The sequence below is a fragment of the Solanum lycopersicum genome, chromosome 1 (assembly GCF_036512215.1).
Source record: "Solanum lycopersicum chromosome 1, SLM_r2.1".
In the NCBI taxonomy this organism is placed as follows: Eukaryota; Viridiplantae; Streptophyta; class Magnoliopsida; order Solanales; family Solanaceae; genus Solanum; species Solanum lycopersicum.
The window spans coordinates 41,130,461-41,138,006 of NC_090800.1; positions in this window are offsets into that span (position 1 = coordinate 41,130,461).

A 7,546-nucleotide genomic window follows, 5' to 3' on the forward strand; every position below is an offset into this window, starting at 1 on the left:
ATGTATACATGTATGTTAAGAAGCAAAAAGTTTCAAATTTTTTTGCTAAAATTAACCTAGATTAAGTAAGGATGACGTATGCAAGCTTGTCTATGACCTCTGAAAGGTCAACGACGCCGATCTCGTCTGGGGTCTAGATTCTGGTCGTGACAAAGTTGGTATCAGAGCCCTAGTTTAAATTCAGAGAATAATGAGTTCACATCAACCACATTGAGTAATTTCCAAGTCATGGTAGTGAAGTGCACCACTATCCTGGATTAGAGACTACATGATGCGTAGGAAAATTCCATTATTCTGATCTCATTGTGCCTTTTCCTAATTTATGATTTCTTGATGTTATGAGTGTGTCTAACATCAATATAAATAATAGGAGAACCATTGTCAGAGGAGAGTAGGAGCAGCTACTTGGGACAATCTGGTTCCACCACAGGCTCTAGCTGAAGAAGTAGCTATGCCAGTTAGCTTTGCTGGGTTGACTGATGCGGAGGTGCAGGCATCTCTGGCCCAGATGGGACAAACCATCACTATGCAGGCTTAGGCCACGACTAACAAGGTCAACAGGTAGAACGCTCAGCGGGAGAACCAACCGGTTCGTAGCATGGTTGACAGGCTGAGAGACTTCACGAGGATGAATCCTCCTATTTTTACATATACTGAGAAAGCAGAGTTGGATACCTATCAGCTCAAGGATGTTGCTCAGACTTGGTGCAAGATATGGCAACATAACCAAGCTTTGCGCAGAGTTCCTGTCACTTGGGAGCGGTTTAAGACAGTCTTCCTGGAGAGATTCTTTCTCAGAGAGATGAGGGAGGCCGAGGTTGAGGAGTTCATTAAACTTAAATAGGGATCTATGATAGTCAGAGAGTATTCCCCGAAGTCCGTCAAGCTTTCCAGGTATGCTAATTCCCTTGTATCTAACAACAAGATGAGATGAACAGGTTCCTCACAGGAATCACCGGAGATCTGGAGGAGGAGTGTCGGTCTGCGATGCTCCACAATAACATGGACCTCTCCAGGTTGAGGACAACCGAAAGAAGAGGGGCGTCCGTGATGCCAGGAGGCCTAAGCCTCATGATCAGGCAGGTCCTAGCAATGTGGGAAACAAGAACAACTTTGGCACCTGCGAGCCGCCCATATTCAAAAAGGGTAATAGAGTTCAGGGAACTCTATCTTTAAGAGTAATAACACCTAGAGGAGGCATAACCGAGCCCAAGAAGGGAAATGGAGGTGATATGCAGCATCCCAGAAAGAACTGTGCTAACTGTGGCCGTGCTCACAATGTAGAGTGCAGACAGGGCACTAATGCCTATTTCGGTTGCGGTAAGAGTGGGCACATGGTTAAGGAATGTTCACAGAACAAGGGTCAGACTGGAGGTAATACCCAGCCTAGGCCTAATCCACAGGATGCAGCAGTAGCCGAGCCTCCTAAGAGGAACAGATTCTACTCCCTTAAGGGCAGGGAGGAGCAGGAGAAGTCCGCTGATGTGGTCATAGGTATGCTTCAAGTATTCTCTACTTCTATTTATGCTTTACTTGATCCAGGGTCAACACTTTCCTTTGTAACTCCTTTACTTGTTATCACTTTTGAGACATTGCCTGAAGTTCTACATGATCCTATAGTGGTTAGTACACTCTTAGGAGAAAATGTAAGAACTTATAGAGTATACAAGGATTGACCAATAGTTGTAAGTGGTAAGACTGTGTGTGCCGACTTGGTTAAGTTATAAATGCATGATTTTGATGTTATTCTTGGCATGGACTGGATTCATAGTTTTTATGCTTGTATGGATTGCCGAAGTAGGGTTGTGAGATTTCATTTCGCTAATCAAGAAGAGCTGGTCTGGGAGGGGCACAACTCGAATCGTCCTAATCCCTTGATTTTGAACCTTAAGGCCAATAAAATGATGTCCAAGGGGTTATTATGTCATCCTGTGAAGTTAATGATTTAGATCATGACATTTCTTCCATACACTCAGTGCCTGTAGTGAATGAGTTCCAAGATGTATTTCCTGATGATTTTCCTAAAGTTCCTCCCCCTCGAGAGATTGACTTTGGTATCGACTTAGAACTCAATACTAAACCAATTTCAATTCCTACTTACAAATGGCTCCAGCAGAACACAAAGAGTTGAAGCTGCAGTTAAAAAATCTCAGTGATAAGGGTTTCATTCAGCCCATCATATACCCTTGGAGCCCTCCAGTGTTATTTGTGAAAAAAATGGAAACCTTAGAATGTGTATCAATTATAGGAATATCAACAAAGTCACTATCAAGAATAAATATCCACTTCCCAGAATAGATGACTTATTCGACCAACTCCAAGGGTCTAGTTTTTTCTCGATGATTGATCTTCGTTCAGGGTACCATCAGCTCAGGGTTAGGGATGGATATATCCCAAAGACAACCTTTCGTACCCGTTATGGTCACTATGAGTTACTAGTTATGGCATTTGGTCTCACGAATGCACCTGCTACATTTATGGATCTCATGAACAGGGTCTTCTCTGAATACCTTGACTCTTTCGTCATAGTATTCATTGATGACATTCTCATATACTCTAAGACCAAGGCCGAGCATGAAAAACATTTGAGACTAACCCTGCAGGTACTTAGACAACATCAGTTGTATGCCAAATTCAGCAAGTGTGAATTCTGGCTTAGATTAGTGACATTCATGGGTCATGTTGTGTCCAACAAAGGTGTGGAGGTAGATCCTTGGAAGACTGAGGCTGTTAAGAACTGGCCAAAACCTCTTACTCCCACTGATATCCGTAGATTTTTGGGATTGGCTTGTTACAACCGCAGGTTCGTGCTGGGGTTTTCTTCCCTTGCTGCTTCATTGACAGCTTTGACTAAGAAGAAAGTTTGAATGGACGGAGACTTGTGAAATAAGTCCATGAGCTCAAGGACAGACTCACTTCAGCCTTGATGCTTACTTTTCCTAAGTGTGGGGAGAATTACACTGTTTATTGTGATGTATCTAGGGTTGGTTTGGGTTGTGTTCTTATGTATTGTGGTAAGGTGAGCTTATGCATCAAGACAGCTCAAGGTTCATGAAAGAATTATCCCACTGATGACGTGGAGTTGGCAGCTGTGGTTTTTTGCATTGAAATTGTGGAGGCACTACTTGTATGGAGGGCATGTGGATGTGTTCACAGACCACAAAAGTGTCCAGTACGTGTTCACACAGAGGGAGATGAATCTACATCAGCGGAGGTTGTTGGAGCTATTGAAGCACTATGACATGAATGTCCAATACCATCCAGGTAAGGGTAAAGTTGTAGTTGATGCTTTGAGTAGGATGAGCATGGAAAGTACAACCCACGTTGAGGATGATAAGAAGGAGTTGGTGAAATATATATATAGACTGGCCAGAATGGGTGTGCGGTTAGTTGACTATACTAGTGGGGGTGTTTCAGTTCATCCTAGTTCTGAATCATCCATAGTAGTTGAAGTCAAGGAGGGTCATCATCTTGATCTTGTGCTGATGGAGCTGAAGGTCTTAGTGTTGGTTAAGATGAATGAGTCTTTTGATTTGGGAGATGACGACATACTTAGGTACCAGCACAGGTTGTGTGTACCTGATGTGGATGATTTGCTGACCAGGATCATTGTAGAGGTACATGGTTGCAGATATTCCTTACATCCAGGTTACACCAAGATGTATCATGATCTTAGGCAGATCTATTGGTGGGATGGCATGAAGAAGGACATTTCATAATACATGGCCAAATATCGCAACTGTCAACATGTTAAGGCAGAACATCTTAAGCCTGGCAGCCTTACTCAGATGATTGAGGTTACGACGTGGGAGTGAGAGGCTATTAATATGGAATTTGTGGTTGGTATTCCAAAGATTAGGAGACAACATGACTCCATATGGGTTATTGTGGACATGATGCCTAAGTCTGCCTACTTTATCCCTGTGAAGTCTACTTAGAGAGCTGAGGATTATGCAAGACTCTACATTGATGAGATTGTGAGATGGCATGGGATTCCTTTTTCTATCATTTCTGATAGAGGATTGTGTTCACTTCACATTTCTGGAGATCCTTCCAGAAGAACTTAGGCACGTAGGTAAAGGTTAGTACTGCCTTTCATCCTCAGAGTGATAGGTAGGCAAAGCGCACTATTTATACATTGAAGGATATGTTGAGGGAATGTGTGATTGAATTCACGGGTAGCTAGGACGACCATCTGCCCTTGATAGAGTTCTCGTATAATAATAGTTATTATCCAGCATTGGCATGTCACCATTTGATAGACGGTGTAGGTCTCCAGTTGGGTGGTTCGAGGTTGGAGAGTTATCTATTTTGGGTCCAAAGATTATTCATGAGGCTTTACAGAAAGTTAGAGTGATTAGGGGCTGGTTGCTACTGCTTACAGTCGGCAGAAGTCTTATGCAGACAACCGAAAATGACCCTTAGAGTTTGATGTTTGTGACCAGGTCCATTTGAAGATATCACCTATGAAGGGGGTTATGAGGTTTGGCAGGAAGGGGAAGTTGAGTCCAAGGTATGTTGGGCTATACAAGATTCTACAGCGTGTGGGTGAGGTTGCCTATGAGTTGGCATTGCCTGTAGAGCTAGCTTCTGTTCATCAAGTCTTTAATGTCTCTATGTCAAAGAAGTGCATAGGTGATCCAACATCGATTCTACCTATTTAAGGTTTGGGGGTCGAGGAAGACTTATCCTATTTGAGATTTTAGACAGACAGATCAAACGACTAAGGAAAAAGGAGGTTGCAACAGTAAAAGGTATTGTGGAGGAATCATCTTCTTGAGGGTGCTGCGTGGGAGGCCGAGGCCGATAGTGAGATCCCGCTACCCACGTCTTCTCAATCGTTGAGGTTACACTTCCTACTCTTAAGTATAAGTTTCCTTATGTCTCCATTCTTTGTTGCTATTGCTTAATTGTGTATAGTAACTATGTTATGATCTGACAGGCATAAGCACCCTCCACCCACTTCCATTTTTCCGTGTGCCCAAAAGCCCGCCCGCTCGGTTTTTGAGACCCTTTCTTATTTCCTCACCCAATCTCATGAGAAGCAAGCCCAGCAGGCCCTGCCTTAACCTGTCCTCAGACAGCCAGCCCTCACCAGGCTGCTGGCATTGCTAAATGCTCCACCACGAAGCAAGCTTTCCCGAATACGGCGGAAGTGGCTAAAACGCTAGATAGTTAGTAGTGTCATTCGGGGAAGAATGTTCCTGGGGGGGGGATAATGTAACAACCCTGAAAATGGATATGCTAAGTAATGCTTAATTATGTCTAGAATGCCTACGATTAGACCGGGTTTATAAGGATTGATGCGAGTAGAACCAGACCTCTTAACCCTTGCGACAGCCGATCCAACTAACTTAGGGAGTTAGTTGAGCTAGGAAAGGTTGGATCAAGCCATGTAGGACTCCCGAATATGAATAAGTCTTTACCAGACTTAAAAGGGGGAAATCTTATGTTTGGAGAGTCTAGGGGTAAAATGGCCTTTTTCCAGGCTAAGGGTAGTATCTTAATTACCCTAAATATGTAATTAATTATTTAACTAATAAGGTGGAGGGGCAATTTGGGGAGCGAGGACCGAAAATTGGCTTTTTTGGTGAAGTCTTGCTGCATCCGAGTTTGAAACTAGGTAGAAGCAATGATTTAAATTTTTTTTATTTAAATTGGTAAATTAACTTAATTAATTAATATTTATTAGCTTATTAAATAAAAAGGAAAATCAGATTTTTTTAAAGTAAAGGAGAGTCCTAGTTTGACTAAGTCCTTACCTAAGCCAAAACTACTTTCACGTTTCACTCCCTTACGTCTATCTCACTGCACGATCATTCTCTCTTCTCTCATTCACGTTCTCTCTGCCAAAATAACATCAATAACAGAAAAATTCACCAAAGTTCTTAAGACTTGAAGAACTCACAACGAAATATAAAAATAAACAACTAATCAATCACATTAGGCAAAGAGAGGGTTGTCCTTCGTATTGGAGTTGAGGTTTTCGGTGTTGGACGTGAATCTGGAGGAGAAACTTTGGGCAGAAACTCAAGGTTTGAACGTCAAAAAAGTATGGCTTCTCTTCTCTCTTGGTCCCTTTCCCAAGTGACCCCTTAAGATTCAGTATATTCAGATCCGAAAACTAGGGTTGTTCCCTGTTGCATATCCCTGTCACTAGCTCCAATGATTTGTAGGTTGGGTATGTTTGATGGTAGATATTAGGTGTTTGTTGTGTTTTCTTAATGAATATGTTCATGAATGTGTGTTTCATATCTATAAATGACAACCTATGTGATCCGAAACTATGTGTACGTGTGTGCAAATGTGAACTGTGACTATGTGCTCACGAGTTTAAGGCTCTAAAATGTAATGCTATGGTGGTATTCTTACGTGCACAAACTTATGTTAATCGTGATGTTCATGTGAAGTGTAATGTGGCTGAATTGAGTGAGAAACTCTTGGCTAAACGAATCCATTAAAATGCACCTAAAACGTTCTAAATGAAAAATGAAATTTCCCTAAGAACTAACGTGTAATTAATTTGATGAAAAAGATGCTGAAAACTACAAAATTTCCATCTACAAGTTGATGGATTTCGGTCACATTTAAGTAGTTCAAAATGTTGTGAAAAATGAATCAAAACAAGTGAGGTCATGGAGGATTGAACCCGTGATCTCACCATGTGTAAAACCAAGAAAATAAGTGAGTTAAAAATAATGTGGTGAGGGGGATTCGAACCGTGATCTTGGCTGGAAAATGGAATTATGAAAATAATAAATGAGAGGAGTGGGATTCGAACCCACAATCTCTCGATCAGACTAGGGAATAAAAAGAAAATAAATGTTGAGGCATGTGGGAATCGAACCCACGACCCCTAGGCAGAAAAAGAGAATTTAAAAAGAAAAATAAAGTGAGGCTGTGGGGATTCAATCCCACAACCTTTCGGTCCCAAGGAAAGCAAATGAAAAAGAAAGAAAATTAAGAAAAGAAGAGATGAAGACGTTGGGGCTCGATCTCGGGTACTAAGTCGTGTGGACAAAAAATAAAAGAAAAAGAAAAATCTAACTGTTGTCCAAGGGATTCGAAATAAGGTTCTCTTGCCCAAATTCCATATTGATACATAAGTCAACGTGAATAAATCTTCAAGAATAATGCTGCTTACATAGATTGAAATCGAAATCTTGGCATACATACAAGCTGCGTAGGTATTGTATCACATAATCTTAGGAAGATATGAATCACTTAAACAAACTATGAATGAAGCCTCATGTCTTGTATGTATAGACCCATAAGTCTAGCATACACTTAGAAGTAAGTGAACCTAAGATGTATGTAATGAAATGATGAAATCAACAATGAAATAATCAAACCCTAGAAGGGTTAAGTAAGAGTGTGAAACACACTAAATGGCCAAGTGCATTGACATATGAAGAAATGAACAATGAAATAATGAAACCCTATAAGGGTTAAGTAAGATTTTGAAATACACTAAATGTCCAAGCATTGGCATATGATGAAATGAACATTCACGTAATAAGGGGTGGCTAACTATGAAGATAAAATG